The 24,879-nt window shown below is 41.7% G+C and overlaps 1 protein-coding gene across 1 annotated transcript in view; it reads right to left on the minus strand.

Annotated features, from left to right (window-relative positions):
- Positions 1-11,168, minus strand: part of SPDEF (SAM pointed domain containing ETS transcription factor) — a 43,897-nt gene extending 32,729 nt beyond the window's left edge. Inside the window, exon 1 of the mRNA XM_054979262.1 lies at positions 10,802-11,168. The gene's annotated coding sequence lies outside the window, so the exon portion shown is untranslated. The remainder of the gene's footprint in view (positions 1-10,801) is intronic.
- Positions 11,169-24,879: the final 13,711 nt, after the last annotated feature.

Here is a 24,879-nt window from a genome sequence, read left to right on the forward strand (position 1 = left end):
GGAACAAGGGGCTGCTTGGTTTTGTAGCTTCTACTCCCTTGTGTGCTGCAGGGGACTGTGGAAATCTTTATTTCTTCTCCTTATTGCTCTTATTAATTTTTCAAAAGCCAGCAGCTTGCAGAGGCAGTTTAATTGCTCAGAGCTTAAGCAAACAGTTGTTAATCATGGCACAGGTATGGTTTTTCTGCTTCCTCATTGTCAGCCCCAGCACCTTGGAGAGAGCTTGAGACTAAAGTCAAATGGCCATTTTTTACCCCAATTGGTGTATTGAAGTAAGGTAACATCAAGCTGTGGGCAGCCTTGCCTCTCGTGCAAAGCTGTGGACCACATTAAAGCAATCTTGGTAAAGCCACGATTGGCCTGGTAGGCATCTATTTCAAGCAATGCACCAAAGCTACATTCTGCAATAGGGACATCAGTAAGGATATGAGATATTTTACAAGTGCATGATACAGCTATGGAAATTGGTTTGGGATCGAGAACTCTTCATCCCGAGAATCTCAGGTTTTATTTTCTTAAAAAGCAAAGGTCCAGTTCTTACAACATTGAAGATAGACTTGAAAACATGTAGATTATGGCTGCTGAAGTCTCAGAAGCCAGAAGAAAAGGTTGGAAGGGCTTCCACAGATGAGCCTATGGTGCTTCAGCACCCTAAATTGCTATTTACCCTTCCCAGTAGGTAGCAGAGGCATAATAAATGCAGTAAAATACAAAATACATACACATTTTCCCAGTTTGCACAATTTATGCAGGTCATATAATGTGATTTTTCTTGCTGCATAAATTTATTATTTAGTACACTTTTATCCCTTCCTTTCTCCCAGAAGCTCATGCTGGCACATATCTGTTTCCCTTCCTCCATTTTTATCCTCACAACATTCCTCTGGGGTAGGTTAGGCAGAGACAGAGAGACAGAAGAAATATAAGTATTGTAATTAACGTTATTATAATACACAAAATCTGGATATCGGTTCTATTTGCACAGCAGTACTTGTCTTTAAAAACAGACAGAATAGTATTCAATCACCTCGTATCTCTCAGGTAAACTGTGTTCATTCAATATGACTACAGCTGATCTATACTTCTGATGCAACTTTAAACCTGGTAATTAAATGCCAAGCATCTCACTCATGCAAGTAACTCCTTATTGATTGATAGGCCTTTTCCACATGCTCACTTACGGAGGGTTTTCTGGGTATTCAGCCCGCAAGGATCAGATCCGCTTTGGGCTTCTATAATTCTGCACTTGAGGGAGTTGAACCGAAGTGGTGTCTGGTTTTTATTTCTGTACTTTAAAAAATGCCCAGTTTCTGCTGAGGGCTTTCTGGGAGATGATGGACATCCCTGGTTTTGTCAGTGTGATTTTTTTTGTTTGCACATGTGTTACAATATTGTAACCTCTGGACGTTAGAGGGGGTTGGTTAATATCTACCTCACCCTGTTTGAGCTTCAAATTTGATAATTTTTTTCTGCGTTGATTAGCTGAGGCATTATGGAGGGAAAGTTTAAAATATTAAGTGGGATGGGGCTAGTTTTAAAAAATAAAAATTGTTTTTTAAAATATTTTTTTATATTTATATTATATATTTATATTTATATTAAAATATTTTTAAAAATATTAAGTGGGATGGGGCTTGTTTTAAAAAATAAAAAATTGTTTAAAAAAATAAAAAACAAGAAAAAACCTGGACTAAAAAATACAGGAAATACAACACTCTCCTGCACAAGCTTGTATTGGTGAGACGACAATTTTACTGCCGGGGTTAGCTTGTGCACACAACATATAACAAACAATGACAATATTGTATTTTAAATGATGAGGGCCAGGAGTGGTGGAGGCAAAGGTGGAAAGGGTGTCATTACACATTGCTGTTCAACGGATGCAGGGGGATGAAGGGGAGGTCAAAAGGCAGGGTCGAGGCTGACACCTGGGGCTGCCAGTCCAAAAGAACGAGTCTCCCACCTCAGTATGTGAATTAGGCCCAAGAGTATTACAGCTGATACAGATTTTTTTTTCATTTAGAGTATGAAAAAAAAGCTGATAGTGTTATCTGTTTTATTCTGAAAGCCACGTACTTTATGTTGCTGCTAATTTGGAGTTACATGGGTGTATCTTATGAGGCTAAGTGTATTGACTGATAGTTGTGCCACCCAGTGAGTTTCATGGCTGAGTGGAGATTTGAACCCAAATTTCCTATATCCTAGTCTGACACCTAGACCTCTACACCACACTGGCTTAAACTTTTTTGGTTGAGTTGGGTAGGAGAATGGGTTAAATGGGGCATATTTTGTCCAAGCTTGTAAGACTAACACATCAATCTTCTTAGCTTCTGTTTTGGTCAGAGTGATATTTGCATAAAGAATATGCTGGAGCTGTTTGTTAAAGACATTAATTCCAATTGTGTATATTCCATTTACAAAATGCTCAGTAATCTACGCAAAATTCATTATTTATTGATTTCATTCATTGCCCCTTTACATTAGCAGTATGGAGTAATTTAAATTTTTAAAAAACTGCTTAATCTCATTGTGTCTCTTGTCATTTAAGTCAGCAGGAAGGTCTAATGCTAAACCCTAGTTGCTTTATTTTATTAAGGTCAAATCCAAAACTCTGGCCTTTTCTGCACAGGGTGTTTTCTTTGGTTCTGGCCCCATACAGCTTCAATGCATCCTCTGAGTTTGGCACTTACAGTCAAAATATCTTGTTTCAGTCTCCAAATTACTTCCCATTTTTTTTTTGCATTCTGCATGGTGAAAGGCTGCATCTGCTGCAGAATTAATTTCTCCCTGCTTTTTATTACAATTTTTGTTACAATTTTTGTTACAATTTGTTACAATTTTCTTTGGGCAAATCCACACTCACTCATCTTCCGCTTATCTTGCGCTGTCGTGGCAATCACCTTTATTCTGCTACCAGGCTGTGCATCCTCACATCCACCCTTCCGGTGCGTCTTCATGGTGGAATCAGTTCTCCACATGCCACGGAGTACAGCATTACCATGGGTGGTTCTATCCTCTGCCGTCAGAATTGATGGTGCACGTCACTTCCCTTTTTTTTAAAAAAAGGGGTCAATTATCCGGTATACCAATATCTTGAATTTGTTTCCTGCACCTGCCGTTCACTGGAGGTGACCGTTGTTGGAAATACAGGATTGCTCAGCTTAGCACCTTGCACTCTTGAAAATTGGGGAACTCAATAGGGAAACGGTCCCCATGTGACATGCGCATGCTCCGGTGACCGTTTCTTTTCCCGCACAAACTGCTTCTCACTAGGGTTGGTTTACTGGTATACCGACTATTATGCAGTGTTAAAAAAAGGGAAGAAAATTGATTTCCACGAATATCACGTGGTTTGGAGGGAAGGCGCAATAGTGGCGCGGTGATGGCGGGGAACACGCGGAACAGGAAAGCGTGTGAGTATCTGCATGAATAGCGTGCCGCTTGCGAAAAAGCCGTGGAATCAAATAGGTAGTGTGGATTCGGCCTTTGTTTTTCCTTTACAAATAACAGCTGTGGGAAGCTATAATTCAGATCACAGTGCAAGGGAATGTAATTTTTCCCTCCATGTGCCATTTTACCAGCCTTAAATGCTGAGGGGAAAGATAAGCACTATACAGGCAGCTTGTATAATTTCCTCAACAAAGCAAACAAAAAGCCTGTGAAGGGTTCTGCAAGTCAGAAAAATGGCACATAAGGGAAAGGAGGAAAAAACCCTCCTCGACTCTGCAGACCCAGTCAGAAAGTCTCTCCTATGGCTGCTGTTTAAAAGAAAACCATACTCCAGATCAGATCATGGTCCTTCTAGCTGCTTGACTTTGTCCTGAATTTGGAAAATCCAGTCATGAGTCTGCCACTTCAGAATCTGACTACAGTCCTTGGTAGACAGCCTCCTCATCACAAGACCTGTACAACTGCATGCACACCCACAATCACACTGCTGACTTCAGAGGTCTGCAATACCATCTTCAGAACTTTTTTTCAGCGGGATCTCCCAGGATCTGAGATCCGGCACCTCTGAAAAAGTATCATGTGATTGGTGGCCCTGCCCCTGGCGTCCTGAGATCTGTGGGCCGTCTCCCCAGGTGGAGCTTCTCCTGGGCCACCTTCTTCCCCGGCCTTTCCCTCCCTCCCTCCCTCCCTCCTTGCTTCCTTCTTTCTTTCCCGTGTTAGTCTGTAGTTGCAAAATAGTAAAGAGTCCAGTGGCACCTTTAAGACTAACCAACTGTGTTAAGGCATAAGCTTTTGAGAACCACATGCATAAGTGGGTGTCATCAAAATATTGATGGCACCCAATACCAATGCCTCAGACAATCTAATTCAAAAGTATTTTAATCAAATGGATTCTGGTTTAGGAGAAGATGTGTCTTGACTTGCAATTTGCTGCTCACAAAGTAGATTTCTGGCTCACAACACTGTACCGCTTAGACCAGGGAGTAATGTCCTTGTGTGTTTATGGAGGTGCGCGCACATGCACACGCTTACTTTGTGCGCGCACATGTGATAATAGAGAGATCCTCCACCTTTTTCCCAGAAAAAAAGCCCTAACCATCATCATCTTAGACCAGCCAAATAAACCCCCATCATTTTTTAAGCAGAGAATCTTTAATATTGAAAGTTGTGTCCTCAGCTCAGAAAAACTCTCTTGCAATCTTTTTCCTTTCCACTTTCTAAGTACTTATTTATTTATAACTCACTTTTCACTGCAATAGGGACCCAGCATGACTTACAAGCAGCAGACTAAATTAACAAATTTCCTGGTTGAATGAATGCAGGAGTGTAATGGTGCAGGTTCATCTTTTGTTTTATAAGGAGGCTCTGAGGAGAAGGGGCAGGACAGAGACTGGGAAGTGGGGCAGTGTATGGGTTCAGTCAAGATTATCTGTACAGGTTTGCCTTGTTAACGAGGCAGAAATGTTTATACTCATACTAAGAAGAACTGAGAAGCAAAAGCTGACTAATTATACAATGCAGTGTGGACTGCAATATCTTTTCATCCAGATTTCCATGGTCAATAATGGAAAACTGTTTATATATGGACCTACTCTTAAAGTGCCATTCCAGAGAGAAATTCTGCTATCTTTTTTTACTTCTGTGGCCTAAGATGAACTGAAATAGTACTTACCTTGAGCATGGTCTGGTTGCAGAAGAAAGTGAAAGGAAGCCTGTTTGAGGTTCCCTTCCTCTTTATATTTTTTGTTTGTGTATTTATTTATGCATTCATACAACTCCTTTTGAAATTCAGGGCAGTTCATATACATTTCCATCTGTCTGCCTGATATAAATAAAAGCAACAAGAGTAGTGGCTACTATACAGAAACTCATTGTACAAATGCTTTCCTGAATAAATGCAGTTCATGCCTTCCAGAAAGCTGTGAGAGAAGAGCAGTGACAGTCTTTCCCTCAAGATCGTTCCACAAACTTGGGGCTAATACACTAAAGGCACTGCTTCTTATGGTAATTGCTCCCATTTAAAAATTGCAGAAGACCTATACTCCAGAATAGAGAGCTAATATAAAGAAAAGAATGTAGGCCTCAGGCCATGAAGAGTTTTAACAGTAAGAACCAGCACCAGTTGAACCTGGAAGCCAGTAAGATTGGTGCAAGATATGTTCTTGCTTCCTATATGCTTCAGGAGGCAAGCAGTGCCACTCTGCAGCTGCTGCAATTTCTGAGTTGTAATGTGCATTACAGTAGTCAGCTTTAGAGGTTATAAAAACATGGATAAGTATAGCAAAGCCCCTTCTCACTGCAAAAAGGGTCAGACATGAGCAGCATAAAAGGCAATCCTTACCATGCCAGTTTCTATTTATCAAAGAGCAAAGCAAGGTCCAAGAGTGTTTACAGCCTCCTAACCTGCAGAACATGTGGAGTTTGTACCCCATCTACTACAGTCTACAAAATGTCATTCCGCACACGTTGGATAATGCACTTTCAATGCACTTTATCAATCGTTTGAGGTGGATTTTTTGTTCTGCACACACAAAAATCTGTTCCAAATGATCTATAATGAGGATTGGAAGTGCATTATCCAACGTGTATGGAATCATTCTATGTCTCTTCTAGAGCACTAGGATTTCCCAACCAGCATCATCTCTGTCTTCAGCTTGTCTGGAATTCATATCCAGTTTTACAATGAGTAACTATTCAAATGTAGATTTGTCCCATCATGATCCAGCATTTTCAAATGTCATCGTAAAGCCCAGCTTTGGCTCTTTTCCATCTTTGCTACTGACATAAATAAAGTCCAGATGAGCAACACTGAAAGAAAAGGATAAAGCTTACCCCCAAACAATGAGCCCATTAAATAAACTTAATTCCACAGGCAAATAAATTGTCTTAGGATGGATTGCACAGTTAATATCTCTAAGTAAACATGTGCAAACAGATAGCAGAGTTTAAAGCGAAGGAGAGGAAAGCTTGAAGAATCTACCTATGGGTTTCCGTTCTGCTAGTAACATGAAACCTGTTGATCTCTTTTGGGGATTTTTTCCTGTACTTTTAACTAAAACTGGGGACAAAACTAATGTAGAATTTTGTGGGTCTTCAAAGATAGATTACAAATTTGTCAGTGAAAACCTAAAGAGAGTTACAGCCTTCTACATCCACTGCAGACAATGGACTTAGAAGAGTGTTATTCTGTTTAGGATTGCACTGTAAGTATGGTCCTTGTAACATCAAAAAATGGAGAGAAAATTTAGAGTGCTTTCCTATGCATGTTTTCTCAGAAGTACCTCCTAACAAACTCAGCAAATCTCACTCTTAGAAAAGTGCAGAAAGAATTGCAGTTTTATACCTATTCAGATTATTTCAGTTTTGCTTTAACTATTCATTTCAGCTATAGGACTTGCACATAAGAGGAAAGTAGTGACTGTCACACCTTGTGGACAACCTTGTGGAACCAGGAATTTGGTTCTGCCTTATGTTCATCTAAGAAAAATGGACGTATGAATCCAGGCTGGGATCTGGAATTATAGTTTGAAACAAGTAGCAGGCCAGGTAGCAAAGTAATATTTGTTTTAAGAACATGGAAACAGAAACTGACAAAGTTCAGCTGGTTGCCTACAGAATAATTGATGCCCTGTTTGCTTTGCCAGTCAGACATCTGCTGGGGAGGAGAAGGCAGTATGGTGCTTTTTATTGGGGGCTACCAGGTTGGGTAGGAAAGATTAAACCAAATAAAGCTAAGAATCTAGGAACTAGAGATAGGCAACTGAGACTATCAGTATCCCTGCTTATCTTATGTGCTTCTATGTTTCTGTAAGGATATATTAGTAGGGCTAGATTGAGCATTTGTACTGAGCAGTTGAGCAGTTGGCATTAGTGTTATGGGGTGGGTGCTCTTAACCCACTAGTCAATTCTAAAACATTGTACCTAATTTTTTAGGATGGTTTTGAACCTGAGCTCATGGAAAATATTGTTTTGGTAGTCAGATGGATTTAATAACAAGAAGGTTTCAGAGACAAGACTCCTGGATGGCCTTTCCACCTCCAAAATAAAATTACAACTACTGCTACTACTGTTTCTTTAGTACCATTGGTGTGTGGAGATTTAGGCACACAGAATTCTTATCCTATTAAAAAAAACCTGATCTATCAAATTGGTCAAGTTCAATATCCATTAGGTCAATATACACCTGTACAAAGCTGAATATCTCTCTTTAAAACTCAAATACAGCATTAGGCAAAATCCTTATTTTGTGGTCTCTTTGAATGCATATGTTTTAAAGTGGCTAGCCCATCATGCATGCTGTATTTAAAATATAAGTCTCTCACAGTTAGTTAACACGATGTACGGTATTTGCCTGCTCCGGTCTCATCAGAAAATTGCAAAGGCAGGGGTACTAAAACCTTTAAGAACTGTCCCTGATTCTGATCCAAGCACCTTTTCAGGAGATTTCCAAGCAAGTTACATTTGTAGTGTGGAGGCTGAAGTCAGCTCTCTTACGGAATGGTACATCCACTGTGGACATCTCACTCTGCTTGAGAAAAATCCATCTAGGAAAAAAGCTCTGAAGCTGTGAAAAGGGACTGGACCAAGACAGATTATGGAATTCACAGGCACATAAAAACCTCGAAGCCATCCATATTTGGCCTGCTTTGGCCTCAGATGGCAAGCGTACAATTCCTCAGGTTCATCACTACCATAGCACCTGAGAAACTAGAGTCCAATGTTAAGGTCCATTGTAAACTAGTAGATTGAATTTAGTCTCCTTGTCATTGCTTCAGATTTAGCTTCCAGTTGCTCATAATTCCCAAAAGAATTTTTTGGGAAATAACTCAGAAAATTTGCAGCACCGAACCAATGGAGAGCATTCCAGAAACATGTTACTTTTCTGGCCCTTCTTTTTTAAAGGTAGGGGGCAGTGTTGTTCCCATTTTACAGATGGAGAACAGAGAATAACAGCCAAATTTTAAGGGAGAAATAATGGAAGAGCTTAGATTCCAAATATTTCTTTTTACAAGTCCATAGGAACCCATCTTTTTTTAAAAAAAATCTAAATTTGATGTTTTTCCAGCTCTGCAACAGAGTAAGTAGAAAATAGGTCTTTGTGCACAGAGTTCCATCATTGTAGAATTAAGTTTTTTATTACACAATTGCCACAGACATGCTGCCAGCAACAAACAGCTACTCACCCTGTTATTGCTTCCAGTGCAGATGCAGTACTCCACCATACTGTTTGCACTGCAGTTTATCAATGTTATATATCATATATTATCCACTTTGCTCAAAATTATAGCGGAAATCAGAAAGTCATCAAGACTCTCACGGATTATGTCACAGTAGTATACAAGAAGATCCACCCTGGTGTTTTGATAAGAGTGTTTAGAATATTATTCTAAACAAAAAATCATCTCAATACAAAGCATACCAAATATAAGGATACAAGGAACATTACCTGAAAAGAAGTGTACCTACTGCCCTGTAGAGAATAAATCCAGAGAGAGATTACAGTTAGAAGGTTCTGGGAACATCTCTGCATGTTCACACCCTTCTTTTTCTCTCTTCCTTCTTCAGTCTTTTGTTGATCACCAACTCCCAGTTCCCTCTACAGAAATATCTGAAAATAGCCAGCTTCAACAAGATTACCTCTAAATGTTAGGAAGAACCCAACACTTTTACCTGGATCTCTGCTGCAATGCATGGGTGATGATGCCCCCTATTCTAATCTGGCTTTGATGTTCATAACCCTTGGTGTGCAGGTCCTCATGGCTCGGTTAGCCTGCCCTCTTTCCACTTGCCCTCTATTGATCCTGACTATGATGGGAACAGTACAAGGAGCGGTCTGAGCGCTGGTCAAGTACAGCCCTGTGCGTGGCCCAGCTGAGCAGCAGAGCTTGATGTTCCCCTAAAAATGGTGGGAAGTCCCTATTTATAAATCTTCCCTCTCCTGGGAAGTTGCTTTCCCTGCTGAGAATCCTGCCCATGAGAAATGGACCTGAAGGGATTTGGCAGGTGAGGTGTCATTTGTGTTTCACTAACCAAGCATAACCATACACACAGGGGGGGAAAATTCAGTCCTAGTGCCAATTTGCCTTTCACTTGGGGCAAGGGAGTTAAGCTTAGGTGAGAGGCTACCAGTCTTCTGGGAAAGAAGAATGCACAATACAGAATGGTCATATATAGATATTTTCTTAGTTACATGTTGGTCATATATAAGGTCTATGATGTTTTGATTCAGATCTCAGATGTGCTGATTGCAGGTGTGCAGATTCCCAGTAATCTACTACACCACGGAGCCCTAACCTGGATGATCCAGGCTAGCTCGATATTGTCAGATCTTGGAAGCTAAGCAGGGATGGCCCTGGTCAGAATTTGGATGGGAGACAGCCAAGGAAGGCCAGGGTTGCTATGTAGAGCCAGACAACAACAAACCATTTCTGAAAGACTCTTTCCTTGAAAAATCTAAAATCGGCTGCAATTTAATGGCACATGCACACGTGTACACACACACACAGAGCACCATGGACTGTGGAAATCCTAGTTAGTGCAGCTAACAGAGTCCACATGGCAGAACTTCCATGAACTTTCCTCCTGTTGTACTACTTTCCCCTGTACTACAGCTTCATACTATACTACTTTGTACTAATTCTCTGAGCCAGGAGTGTAGGCAACACCAGTGTGAACAAGTGAGTTCCCACATGCACACTTGTCACTTAATGACATTAATACCTAGTGGTGACTTCCATCTCTGAAACAGCCACAGCAGATCTAAGATTTCCATTTCACATAATATTGCCTTATACAGAATACTTCTCAATGGAGACACAATGTTACAAGCTTAACTGACCTGTAGGTTTGTGCTAATACTAACAGGGATTATCAAAGATAGAGTTATGTCACCCAAGCAAAGTAACAATCGTGAGAGAATCACCCATATGGAAAAGATACTGACTTCCTTCAATAAGTTTTTTTTAAAATTGCACAGACGGAAAATCATAAGTACTCAGCCAGCTGGCACCTAATGGCAGTGAATGGACTGTTCATAGACCCAGCAAGAAAATAACTGCTGGGAAATCTTAAAAGCCATTACTCTCCTCAGTACTTTTTTGTTTTTTTAAAAAAGGTGCTGATACTCAGGCATAAGGTTGCACTGATTTCTACCAATTCCCCTCTCAGTCAGAACTAGGGAGAGCCACCCCGCTCCCAAAGATGCCAGTACTCAGTATCAATGAGTACCACCACCAAAAAAAGCCCCCGCCTGTCACAAAACATATGCACTACATCCCCCAGAGAGATGGTACTGGATTTTCGAAAGAGTGAAGGAATCTTGATTTTTAAGTGTAAAACATTTACACTTACCCTTTAGGTGTGCAGAGTCGTGTCAGTTAGCAGCAGCATCAGTCCAATGAAGTGGTTAGTGAAGTGGTCCCCTGCCAATCAAGCGCCTCCACTGGGCATGAAGCACTCAGAGAAATGAGGATGTGCGAGCCCAATTGGTTGATGGAGAAAGACTGCCAGGACTGGAGTATATCCCTGCCTCTAAAACAAAGCACAGTATGCAAAGGGCCAGGCGATCAAAGACACAGCAAACATTCGGATGGGGTTGCGACCAAAAGTTGTCTCATGGACTGTGGGATGCATAGAGGCCACCGCAGAGCAGCTAGATTCAGGGGAATGAATATGTGAAGAACAGAACAGTGAACAGTATTCTAACACTAGTTATGTATGCAGTAGCCTTGCAGCTAAAACTAGGAATACACTGTGTTCAGTTAAAGGCTCCTTTGCCCATTATATCTAATTCCTTCCTTATTTACCTGAACAAACAAGCTGTGTGCTTACCTCAGTTGGAGGTGTTTGAATATCCCAGCCTGCAGTTAACCCTTTCAGTTATAATCCCAAACACAAGCCAAGCAAACACACCCTCATGCCCCAGCAGCTTGCCTTTTCTCCGGACCACACTAAAGTGTACCTTTTGATCATCCCAGCTACACCAACCGTTCCTGTGCTCAGCATTGTCACAGAGAAAGAACTTGTGAGGATGTCCAGGTTTACAACCTCCTTCATGTATACACACCACAAAGCACAACCCTGTACTATCATTAGGAAAGTATTGCTGAAACTGTGGGGCAAATCCAACTACTCTCTTACCCACCATCCTGGGGTCCTCCAATTTCCTGGTTGTGGGGGTTGCCAGAACCACAGTTGCAGCTACCAAAGCACTGCACATGCTTGCATACAGTATTATAAGGAAACTTGGTGGCTTACTTTAGAACTAGCAAGGAAAGGTTCAGAGGCAATGGCAGCAGCAGAAGGAGCCCTTGAGGCAGAGGTTTGCCATGTGCCATTTTTTGAGGAACAGGGCACTCTACAATATTCGACAACATATAGGGCATTCTACGTCCTACTGATCCAGACTGTTCAGCACTGCATGGAAAATTCATTTTCCGTTATTGTTTTGCACTTCAGTCTTCCATTCCATTGGTTTTGTTACACAACACATATTTTAATGGTATCATACCCAGACTGATGAATGGCTAGACATCAGGGCAAAAACTCAGAAGTGCTAAGGCTTTATATTAACTGTCTGAACACAGAGAGCACCTTTCATGAAAAGCAAAACCACTGCAATTAGTCAAAATGGCATTTTCTGTTCACATGGATCTGGGGATAGTTCATATAATATTCTGTGTAATATTCTGCTGGCGAAACGTCAGGAACTACAATGCCAAGACCACGGCAATACAGCCCGGAAAACCCACAACAACCATTCTGTGTAAAACTGGAATGAAGTATAGGTTGCCTATTTGGTTATTATAGTTTTATTCCATCCTTTCTCCCAAATGCTCAGAGCAGGACACATGACCTCTCACTTTTACCCTCATAACAGTTCTAAGGTAGGGTAGGATGAGAGGTGGGGATGGCTGGCTCAAGATCTGCACCTGGACAAGATCAAGCCAAAGTAAACACCTTTAAGCACCGTTGGTTTCAATGGGAGAACTGTACAGTGCCATTCTTACAGAGATGCACCTTTCTAAGTTCATTGAAGTCAACTCTGCTTTAGGATGGCAGTATTAAGCATGTTCTTAATTCTCACTGAAAACCAATAAGACTTTAAATTGTTTCACTTTGGTTGATTTGGCCTCAAAATGTTATTTTAAAATGAGCTATCGCCGAAAACCTTGTAAATGCTAAGTATTTCTGTTGTTAGTTCCTTTAGGTTTGTCCTAAAGGAACTAACAACAGAACACCACTGGTTGTCACCTATAGTTCCCAGCTCAAACCCATCCAACGTATCATCAGTGAGCTACAACCCATCCTGGAAAATGATACCTCTCTCTCAGAAGCCCTGGGTGGAAGACCTCTCCTTGCCTACAGACAGCCCCCCAACCTTAAACAACTTCTCACTTACAATCATGAATCGGCTAGCAGAGTCACCAGCACAGGTACCAGGCCCTGCAACAGACCCAGATGCCAGCTCTGCCCTTATATCTACCCAGGGAATACAATTACAAGACCCAATGGCATCAACTACAGTGTCTCTGGCTCTTACAGCTGCTCATCCTCCAATGCGATATATGTCCTCATGTGCCAACAATGTCCATCTGCTCTGTACATTGGACAAACCAGCCAACCTCTACACAAAAGAATAAATGGACACAAATCTGACATTAGAAATGGCAACGTCCAGAAACCAGTGGGAGAACACTTCAATCTACCAGGACATTCCATCAAAGGTCACTAACAGAAACCTTTCAAAAACAAAATCCAACGGGAAGCTGCTGAATTGGAATTCATATGTAAATTTGACTCTGTCGAGCTGGGACTGAATAGGGACTATGAATGGTTATCTCATTATCAGAGGTAACTGATTTCCTCAACAGAAGCAAACTGATCTCCATATCAGAAGGAGCTGTTTGCATCTCCATATCAGAAGGAGCTGTTTGCATCTACTCCACCCTCCCCTCTCCTCCTCTATATCTGACCAGTTTCTTTTTGCCCTCCATGCATCTGACGAAGAGAACTGTGATTCTCGAAAGCTTATGCTACAATAAAATTGGTTAGTCTTAAAGGTGCTACTGGACTCTTTTTGATTTTGCTACTACAGACTAACACGGCTAACTCCTCTGTATATATTGAGAGAGAGATCCATTATATATGCTATCTATCCATTCATTAACTAAAAAATAGTGAAGCTCAACATGAATTTTAAACAAGATAGTTCTGAATGCAACTAGGCCTAAATAGTACCCTGCAAAAAAAAATGACAATAATCAAATGTCACAAGTCTTGCTTGTTCAAGATTAAGGTGTAGTGTTTTCTACTTTGTTTTTCAGTGTTGCGCTATTGAAAATGAGGGGGGGAAATGGGTGATGATAATGTTCCCCCGATCAAACCAAAATTTCCACCAGTTCAGGACTCTTAGTCGTGCCTTCCCATCCCTCAAAAAAGGTAATTTCCAACTCCATCATCAGTGCATCCAGTAAAATGGCATACATTCTTTCATGCCACCTCAGAAGGTGGGAAATACACACATGCTCGGCCCTTTCCCCCTGACCACCCTTTTACCCATGGCTTACTTTTATCCATCCTGTTGGCAATATCTGGACTTTGCAGTGTATGCCTCAATCATTTCACAGCCTGTCAGCTTCATGACTATTGTCATGCCGTCTTGCAGCTGCCCTTGAAATTAGCTGAAATGTTGCCACTTGTCTGCCAGATTTGGGAGCTTGGCCCTTGTAAGTGGATTTTAAAGATCTGTTTAGTCAAACAAGCTTTTATGATTAATGTGCCCATTTAGCTTTATTAGTTACTTGTCTCACTCATGTTGTACCTGGATTTTATATTGCTCGCTTGAAAATTTTTAAATTGAAAGGTCGACTATACATTTTCTAAATAAACCAAAATCTAAATAAATAAATAAATAAATATATAGGTATTTTAGCATTCTTCTCCAATAATTAGGAAGGAATGATGCAACAATAATTAAATACTTGTCTAAAACTTTAAAGTTTCTGTTACATCTAGGGAGGAAAAAGACAGTTACAGATGCAAAATTCAAACACAGTAATGAAACCTAAAAATCTAATTTTTAGACAAAACCCTTTTTAAAAAAAAAATGCCAGTAAAAGCTAAAGCAAATGAAGATGTGGAAAACACATTCTTCTGTGGATTGCCAATGGAAGGGAATGTCACAACCACAGCAGAACGACTAAAATACAAAAAAATAACTTTTGCCTGGTATTGTATTATGAATGTAGTGTGCAGGGTTAGTCTACTTAGAAGTGTGCTATCTGTCAATCTTGAAGAATGCAATGAGACACAATAATCTCCTAGGTACAAGGCAACCAATTAACGGCTTTATAGCTCAAATACATCACCTTAAACTGTGCCTAGAAGACAACTTCTAGAACACTGGCATAATGCCCTTTCTGGTGATTCACCTACCAAAGCACATAGGGTAGTCTAGCCTTGACATTTTCATGGCATGAATTATCATTGCCTGGTGCCCTGTTGAGAAGATCGTAGCCTCCTAGATTAGTGGAGCTGGCTAATAATTGGCTCATGATGACATGCCATTGCAATGTATCTAGGAGCCCCCAAAGTTGTCAAGAAGAGATTGGCAGGCTCACCCATACAGCAATCAGTGAAAAGTATTAATTTTTATTAATCTCATGGTCTGATAATTGTTAACCCCTTGTTTTATTTATATGATGTACCTCCAATGCTTTCTCCTCTAGTCAGACCCTATAAGCACAAAGACCAAATCAGTGTTGATGAGATACTGTGAATGGATCTCCAGTACGATTTTTCTTGGGAAATGGCAGCTGTGAGGCTCTGATTCAGATAACAGCCATGGCACATAGGGCTTCTTTCTCCCACCCCCTGCATCATTTTCCCCAGACTCAAACATGCATACACCCAAGCTTCAAGGTGCCCTGTTGGTAGAAGCATAGAAGTAACATGGATGAGCTGCTGAAAGGAAAGAATGAGATGGGAAGTATCATCAGCCCAATCACAGAACTGCACTCACAGCTGTATTAAGGGGCATTTGGGACATTAGGTAATATCATCCTTTAGAGCTCCATAAATCATGTCAAACACTCTAATGGGACTCCAATTCAACTTGGAGGCCAGGGCCTTTTCAGTCCTGGCCCCAGCCTGGTGGAACGCTCTGTCAATGGAAACCCGGGCCCAGCGGGACATATTATCGTTCCGCCGGGCCTGTAAGACAGAGCTGTTCTGCCAGGCGTTTGGTGATTGAAGGGGGCGGTGCCATGTCGGCCTCCCACCTTTGGGGTGGGGAAGGTTCTCCCCACCACTGCACCTTGTTAATTTGTTTTATTATTTGTATATTGATTTTAGTTTTTGTTTTTATTGATTTTAACTGTTCACCACCCAGAGCCCCTGGGGATGGGTGGTATATAAATTGAATAAATAAATAAATAAATAAATAAATAAATAAAATAAACTTTGGCCTGTGGCTTATGTGCCCCTCGCACTTAATTTCATATTCTACTTCTTTATATTACTTCAGATCACTAATTTATTTACCTCTTCAAACTTTTCAGAATGGTTGAGGCTGAGGTCCAGTCAGTATCCTGCCTCTCTCAGTATCAACAAATTATATTGCTACCAGGATCAGTCTGGACCCTCATTCATTTAAAATCCCCTTTTTGGAAAATGCAAAGTATGTTACCCCTGAAACCATTAATCTTCAGTGAGGAACTGTTGAGGACACAATATTTAATAAAACAAAGTGAATACAAAGAAATTTTGTTTTAAAAATCATATGGATATTCAGAATATTCAATCATTTCTCTCAATCTCCAGCTTAACATTCAAAAAAATATGTCAAAGGAAAATTTACAAAGGACACAACAATAAACCTAACCCTTCTTAATCTTATCAGTAATATCTTCCTTTCCTAATTACTTCACTTTACAAATTCTTACCTATTTAGCCTAGCCCTTCCTATGATAATCTTCTTTTCCAGGCCCCCAACTCTGTTCCCCCTTCTTTCCTCAGGACACTGTCCCCAGGTTCACTCCAGGGATGTGCCTCCATTTCCTGGTGCTGAGGAAAGCTGGTTAAGATCAGAGAGAACAATTCTGGTCCGGACCACTGCAGCATAAGGAGAGGAGCAGAACCTGCTTTTTCCCCACCCACCCCAAATGGTGCTGGGACTGTATGTCAGCAAATACATAGCTCCAACACAATTTCAGGTCAGAAAAACGGCATAGGAGGACAAGAGCTCCTCCTCCTCTTGTGTTACGGTGGTCCTCCTGACCAGAATCAGGTCCTCCCAATGTTCTTATATGGTTTTCCCCAAAACTGGAAAATAGAGGCTCATCCTGGGAGAGAACCTGGGGACAGCATCATGTCTACTTGTGCCCTCATCCTCACAAATAAACATCCCTTCTCATCCAATTAGAACACCTACCTACCTACCTACCTACCTACCTACCTACCTCTCTCTCTCTCTCTCTCTCTCAAAGTCACTCCACTTCTCACACACCCACATTTACCCCCTTCCCAGCCAAACTGCCTGCCAACAACATTTTAGGACATTATTTACAGATCTTATGTTACAGGCCTTCAGGCAGAACGAACACAATAAATGTATGAATCATCAGTGGAATTAAAATCAGCTAAAAAGTGTTTCTAATGATCATCTCAATAATTCTCATTTTTTTAGAACTCCTTATCTATCTGATTCATCCATCAGAGACTGATTCCCCCTGCCCTCAATGAAACTAGTTATACTAGTGCACAGTGACTGGATTTCTACATTTAATATTTTGGTGAGGTTCATTTTGTAATTATGTATGTATTCACTATACATTTTTATGTGCATACATACAGAAGTCTTTTGGCATTAAATGACTTTAATTTATCATATACAAGCAAGGCAGCTAAGTGTAAACAAAAACAAGCCTTTTCACATATAGACATAAATCATAACCCAACCCCCAACCCCCACCTGTAATTTTTGTAGCAATCCAAACAATCTACATAGCTCTGTACAAACATGAACACATGAAGTTGCCTTATACTGAATCAGCCCTTTGGTCCATCAAGGCCAGTATTGTCTACTCAGGTTGGCAGTGGCTCTCCGGGAGGGTCTTTCATATTACCTACAACATGATCATTTTAGTTGGATATGCTAGGGATTGAACCTGGGACCTTCTGCATGCCAAGCAGATGCCTTGCTACTGAGCCTCAGCTCCTCTTGAACATATGATTGTATTTATCCATAGGAAAAATATTTAATATAATTGCATATTTCCTTGGAAACCTGTTTAGAAAAAAAACATTGTTACATTTTTTAAAAATTCTGCAATAATAGCCCACGCCACTGTAAATCTGTTTTTCTTTTTACCTTCTCTGTGGTGAAAAGGAAGCAGTAGATTGTTGAGTAACTTGTAATCTTTCAGGAGGAAGAGCGGCCACTGAAAGGACCTTTCCATTAAGAAATGCACAGGGGGATACTATTGCTTTCCCCTGCTTTTCAGGGGAAAACAGTGTCTTTGTGACGTCAGTAGCCTTACACCAATCCCAGTAATTTTCTGGACAGGGCCTTCTGCAGATACTGGCCCAACCCCTGCAACTAACCAAAATTGATTGTTGCCCATACAAATTGGTTGCTGCCCATACATATACATTCTCTGTGGTGGTCCCCACCTTGTGGAATGGCCTGCCTGAAGAGGTGAGGAGGAGAGCTCCCTCTCTCTTGGGTCTCCACAAACTATGAAAACCTGAATTATTTAGGCTTCTTCACTCAGATAATAGGGCTGTGCTGTTAGAAATCGTTCAGAGAGATGCTTTGGTAAAGGGACAGGGAGTATAGTCTATAATACTGGGTACCATATATTGAAGTAGATATGCTTCTACTGGCAGGGCTGATTCGAGGGGGGCAGTGGGGGTAGTCTGCCCCCGGCCCCACCAGGGAGGGGGCGCCAGGAGCCGCTGCCAGCTGCCAGAGGGTGCAGGCAGCAGCGCGGGCAGCCTCACAGCCTCCCACGCTGCCTTTCACCTGCCCCGCAGAACAGGGGGTGGACGGCTTGCCGTGCACCCCCTGTCCTGCAGGGCAGGCAAAAGGCAGCATGGAGGGCTGCAGGGCCGCCCACGCCATTCGCCTACCCCGCAGGACAGGGGGCGGCTGGCCACCCCCTGTCCTGCGGGGCAGGCGAATCGCGCAGGTGGCCACGCTGCCTTTTGCCTGCCCTGTAGGGCAGGGGGTGTGCGGCAAGCCAGCCGCCCCCTGTCCTGCGGGGCAGGCGAAAGCAGCGCAGGTGGCTGCGAGGCCGCCCACGCCATTCGCCTGTGGGGAGGCGAATGGCGCGGGCGGCTTCCCAGCCCCGCATGCTGCACCCACCATTCCGCCCTGCATGATGATGTCACCGAAGTGATGTCATAACGCATCGCGGGGAGTGCGTGCGCACTGTGCGCGTGTGCGAGGTGGTCAGCCTAGGGTTTCCCCAGGCGCAGGCGACCCTAGATCCGGCGCTGCCTACTGGGCAGTTTCCATATTCTTTAATATATGTCAAATTACTTATGTTTTGCTTAAGTAATATTTCATTTCTATATTCAGTTATGCTTGTTTGCCTATTGTACTTTTTATTGAATGTCCCAGCCATTTATCGTATTGACTTATACTGTGTAATCCACTTTGAGTCTCAGTGAGAAAGATGGACTATAAATAACAGAAATAAATAAAATAAAATTATATGTGACCAATTGATGTCAGACAGGCAAGCCAGCCTGTCTGCCATACCTGTGAATTTAGATCTATTGGGGGGATGGGGAATAGTGTAGAGTAGTGTAATCGCTTTCTTGCTTCACTGTATCTCTGGGTTATCAGTACTGAGTGTTTGGGAACCAACCTTGGGAAACTCAGATCTGCATCTTTTCCAGGACTTTTGCGCTTCTGATCTCCGCGCCATCTTTAACTGACTGTCATTTGAACTGGGGGGGGGGGGGGGAAGAGACTGTGGGTAGACTTTGCTTTGGCATTCCAGGCAATTACCATGTACAAGTGCACTTCTAGGGAGCAATCTCTAATAAAGACCTTTAATTCTTACAACGGTGTTTGATGAAGTGGAGAGTCTGAGAGAATCCCCTAGCCAGGCCTGACAGTTGGTATGCCTACTATACCATAGTTTAGTGGGCATCTTGCTAGCATGACCACAGGGATTGCCTATGACTAAAGAGGAATAATGAAGAAAGGAAAGGAGGCAGGGACTCTTTCTACAACATTTTAAGCCTGATGCTGTTTTAATACTTTTTATCACTCTGTTTTTAGTTCTTTGGTCCCTGTGCTTTTAAATTGTGATAAAATTGTTTTATTTTTACATTCTTATTTGTAAGGTGTCTCAAGGATGGATAATACAGGCGTCAAACATTTTGAATGAATATATTAAAAAGGGAACTGAGACAAGATTTCAAACAAGTAGGGCCATGGCTGGCGGAATATCTACTTTGCATGCAGAGGGTCCCAGGTTCAGTCTCCAGTATCTCCAGTTAAAAAGATTAGGCAGTAGATGATGTGAAAGGCATCTATCTGAGACAGTGGAGAACTGCTGCCAGTCATAGTAGACAGTGTTGACCTTGATATGCTAATAGTCTGGCACAGTATAAAGCAGATTCCTTGGTGTGTAAGGTCCCAAAACATAAAGAATGTGATAAATCAACAGCCCAGGAAGGGGGGGGGGTTGAGTCAAAGCCATCTGGGAAGTGATGTGGCCAGATATGGCTATATTTCCATATGTACAGTCAGCTTTTAGAGTGGTTAGAGTGTCAGAATAAGACAGAGTAAGATCTAGGGAGAACCAAGTTTGAATCCCCACTCTGTCATGGAAGCTTGCTGAGCAACTTTGGACCAGTCAGAAACTCTCTCTCCCTCTCCCTCTCTTTCTCTCTTTATATATATATGTTCCTATATCAGAACATTCCATAAGTATATGCCATATCTAAAATCATATATAAAGCCATATATAAAGTCAATAACCGTTTTGTAAAGAAGGCAAAAGTTAAGTCCAATCCTGTTTCTACAAATCTATTTATTTAGAATTCATCTTTACTATATATATTCACCTAGTCACTTTAAATTTGAATTGATTGATGATTTGATAAAATTGGAATTGATATATATTGGATTCTCTGATACTATTGTGTTTGGGCCCGGGTTGTGGCTTGTCCACTTTGCAGTTTGGGTTCAGATGCCTGGGGCTGCCTCTTTTGTATTTCCTATCTTGTGCTTCCAGCAGATCCCAGTGAGACAATGGAAACTGTGAACAAGTGCCTGGAGACAGTTTTAGAGTGAATGAGAGCTAACAAGCTGAAAGAATTGCAACAAAACAGAGATACTACTGATAGAAGGAAGGTTTGACCCAGGAATGGGGATATCTCTTGTACTGGATGGGGTTGCACTCCCCATAAAGGAACAGGTGTGTAGCTTGGAGGTGCTGCTAGACCTCCTGTTGGATAAACAGATGACAGCAGTGGCCAGGAGTGCCTTTTACCAGCTCTAGCTGGTGAGTCAGCTATGGCCATTCCTGGGTAGGAAAGATCTTGCCACTGTGGTGCATGCCTTGATAAGAACTAGATTCAATTACTGCAATGTATTGTACGTGGGGCTGCCCTTGAAGACTGTCCAGAAGCAAAATTGATACCAAATGCTGCAGCCGGAGTATTGACTGAAGTGTGTCATTGGGACCATATCTCATCAATCTTGTTCCATCTACACTGGCTCCCAATTTGTTTCTGGGTCCAATTCAAGATACTGGTATTGAACTTTAAAGTCCTATATGACTTGGGAAACGGATACCTTAAGGACCACCATTTCCCATATGAACTTACCAGTCCATTCTGGTCATCTTAGGAGGCCTTCCTTTGGGTGCTCCTGCCATCTGTGGCTAAACAGGTGGGGATCCAGGAAAGGGTCTTCTCAGTTGTGGCACCAAACTATGGAATTCCCTCCCTAGGGAGATTCACCTGTCTCCCTCTGCTATTGTCTTCTGCAAATGGGTGAAGACTTTTTTGTTTCATTTGCTATACCTGCAGGAAACTCTTTTTGGCTGTCCTTCCTGGTTTTATGTGTGTTTGTTTATATGACTATATATTTTATTGTATGTACATACATTTTAAATGTTATTTTAATGTTTTAAATGTTTTAATATCTATTGTTTGCTACTTTGGGGACTTTATTTGGATGGAAAGCAGCATATAAACGTGGGTTTTTTAATTAAAATTTTCTAGAACTATATCTTCCATGTTCAGAGAGTCTGGAAATAAGTTATACAACAGACAATAAAAGATTAATATTTTCATTTGTTTCTTAATGTACAGCAGTCAATTTGGCTGGCATCTGTTGAAAGTTCAATATGTGAACTACCTATACAACTGGTCTGATCCAGCATGCAATCCTTATGCTTTTATTGCCCCTTCTTACCTACATTTGATCGAACTGTAGTATTTTACACCATCTCTATAACAATAAAATAGGCCTAGTAAAGCCAAGTAAAACCAGACCCCTTCTAACAAGAGATTTTCAGAAAGACCAAGCAAAATCTACCTTCCTATTCTATGGAAAAGCCATAAAGCATCTCTAGCTTCCAAGTGGGGCAAATTTATGGATTCCATTGAAAAGACAGCCTAGTATGGAATAAGTGCAGTTTGGTTATCAAAGAGGAAATTGCAAGCTCTGTTTGTTTTAGAATGTTAAAGTGCCACTTAGCAGCCCAAGACTCTTAGAGGAAAAAAAATCCTCTTCATCTGGTTGATCCAGAGGGGAAAGGTCCCCGTTTTCTTCTCTAGTCTCTTTCCAATGGAAACCCACAAAAGAGATAAGCACACAATCAAAACACTGTTTTACTAGTAAAATTAAAGGAAGCCTACACATTAACATTTCATAAGCATTGGCACAAGTACTTCATGTACATTCTCATGCTATCAATGACTTAAGGGGTTACACTTCTCTTTTGAAAAGTATCAATGTTATCTTATCAAAGAGTACAAATTTTTCCTAAATTACCTCCTTTGTCACTATGGGTAGCCTTTTTCTTTTCTCATTTTGAAAAGTGCTTTATAAACTCAAGTCATGCTTTATACGCGTGGCAAAAGGTGTGAGAGAGAAGTGGCTTCTGAGTGTTGGATGCAAAATTTTATGTTAAAGCTGTTCTTCCAATAATGGTAGGTTGAAAACAAATGTCCTGCATGGCATAGGCTTTCCCTATTGTCCCCATAGGAATAACTAACTCCCCAGCCACCCATGATGAACTTATGAATGACAATATAAAGCTACTGGTTCCATTTTACTATATATATGGGATAGCATACCCTGACCTGGATAGCCCAGGTGAACCTGATCTCATCAGATCTCAGAAGTTAAGCAGGGTCGACCTTGGTTAGTAATTGGATGGGAGATCTCCAACAAAGACCAGGGTTGCAGGGCCAGACAATGCCAAATCACTTCTGATAGTCTCTTGCCATGAAAAACCCACCAGGGGCTGCCATAAGTCAGCTATGACTTGAGGGCACCACACACACGCGCGCACACACACGGGATAGCATATCTTTACCCGTACATACCTGGGTCTTCCCATTTATGTTACGATTATTGTTCCACTTCACCCCTTGCCAAAGGAGAATAGGGAACGAATATTAGGACTAAACTGGACCATGGATTTATTCATCACCAAAACAACTGTGTAGCCATCTCAGCTGTTTATAGGAGCCAATGTACATGACCAGCAGTTCATATTGATGCCAACACAAATTGGTTTGAAAATCAGTACAAATAGTGATCCACTGCAAATGCTCACAGCTCTTCTAAATTCTAATAGACCAGATAGATCAGGCTTAGTGAATGCAGGGTTGTTTTGTAGGATTAACCCTGGTATCTGCAACCAGTGGAGTGTGCTGTCTTTAAAGCTTCAGCAAAGGGAGGGAGGAATGGACCACGTGCTTCAGAGATTCCTGCTTCTGAGGAGAGAGTGTGTGGCATCTGAGGATTCTCAGGATATTTTATAGGCTCTATACCTCTTGATATAATTCAGTATTGGATAAAGTGGGATTTTCTGAGTTTAATTTTTGAAAGAATTGTGGTTGCATTCTTTGTTATGTGCTTTTTTATATCAGACCTACAAAGCAAAGGACTCCCAAGTAAAATAACTGAAGAATTATGGAAATTATTACATAGTAGAGCAAACAACAAATATCCAGTTTCTTTTAATTTGATGATTTCTTTATTAACAATAACCGCAAGGCAGATAACTCGTCTTGAAAGAAAGAGATACAACAATATTTAATGAAGGCTGTTTTCTTGGAGTCTCTCTACACGAGACATCATACACGAGAACCCTCAAGTGTAGAGAGAGACAATATTAGCTTGGAAGCGTAGTTTAAAATTTCGCTTCTCTACAGAGCCAGCAAAGATTGCTCCTCAGAGGGTTTGTTAATTTCCTCTTCGCCTCCCCTAAGCGGAGGTGAAATTAACAAAGCTTTTGGCTCTGTCTTGTTAAACTGCACTTCCCAGCTAACATTGCGCCTCTCTACGCTTGAGCATTCTCATGTAAGATGTCTTATGTAGAGAGACTCTTATTCACCAGGCCTAGTGGTACCAGTTCCCCACTGGGGGTGGGGGATCCCAGCTCCCACCCTCCGCCCCCCGCCACTGCTTACCTGGCTGGCAAGGGGAAAACACAGGGGAATATATCTCCTGGGGCGCACTGCTAGGTGGTACGGCACACTTCCGTGCAGCACACTAGGTCAATTTGGGGCCTAAGCAGGCCAAATCAGGCCTGTTTGGGGCCTAAATTGGCTCGCTATGAAGAGCAGGAGCTCTCCAGGTGCCTTCCAGCAGCACTCCCGTGCTCTACAACTGGTTGATTTTGACCCCAAGCAGACTGAAATCAGCCCACTGTGGAGCGTGGGAGTGCTCTTGGTGTGGTACGAGGCCCTGTGCGATTATGTCACTTCCCAGAAATGAAAAAAGAGATGCGACACTATGTAACTAAGGCACGAGAGAGAACAACAACAAAGATGAATGCTGGGTCTCTCACCTGCCATCGGGAGGGTAGGGGACCTGACAGCCCTAACCAGGCCCAGGAGTGTCCTGGGATGATTTTTGAAGAGTTTTTGGTAGATCCTGCACCCCTACAGGCTTCTAGCAGGGAAAGTGAAACTGTGTCCCTCCTGCTCTCCTGCTTGCACCGAGGCCTACTGGGTTAGTCTCTTAAACATGTAGAACACAACAAAAATATCATTTAAAGACAATCCAGTTATTTCAAATACAGTGACACCTATTCAGGTCTTTATGCATCTAATGAAAGAACTGTCCAGTATCACATTTTCCCACTTGAACATGATCCTTAGGCCAGTTCTATATTCGTTTCCATGTTTTGCCAAATGCCTGGGGAAAAAAATTCCTTGTCTCT

This window comes from Eublepharis macularius, chromosome 5 (genome assembly GCF_028583425.1).
Source record: "Eublepharis macularius isolate TG4126 chromosome 5, MPM_Emac_v1.0, whole genome shotgun sequence".
In the NCBI taxonomy this organism is placed as follows: Eukaryota; Metazoa; Chordata; class Lepidosauria; order Squamata; family Eublepharidae; genus Eublepharis; species Eublepharis macularius.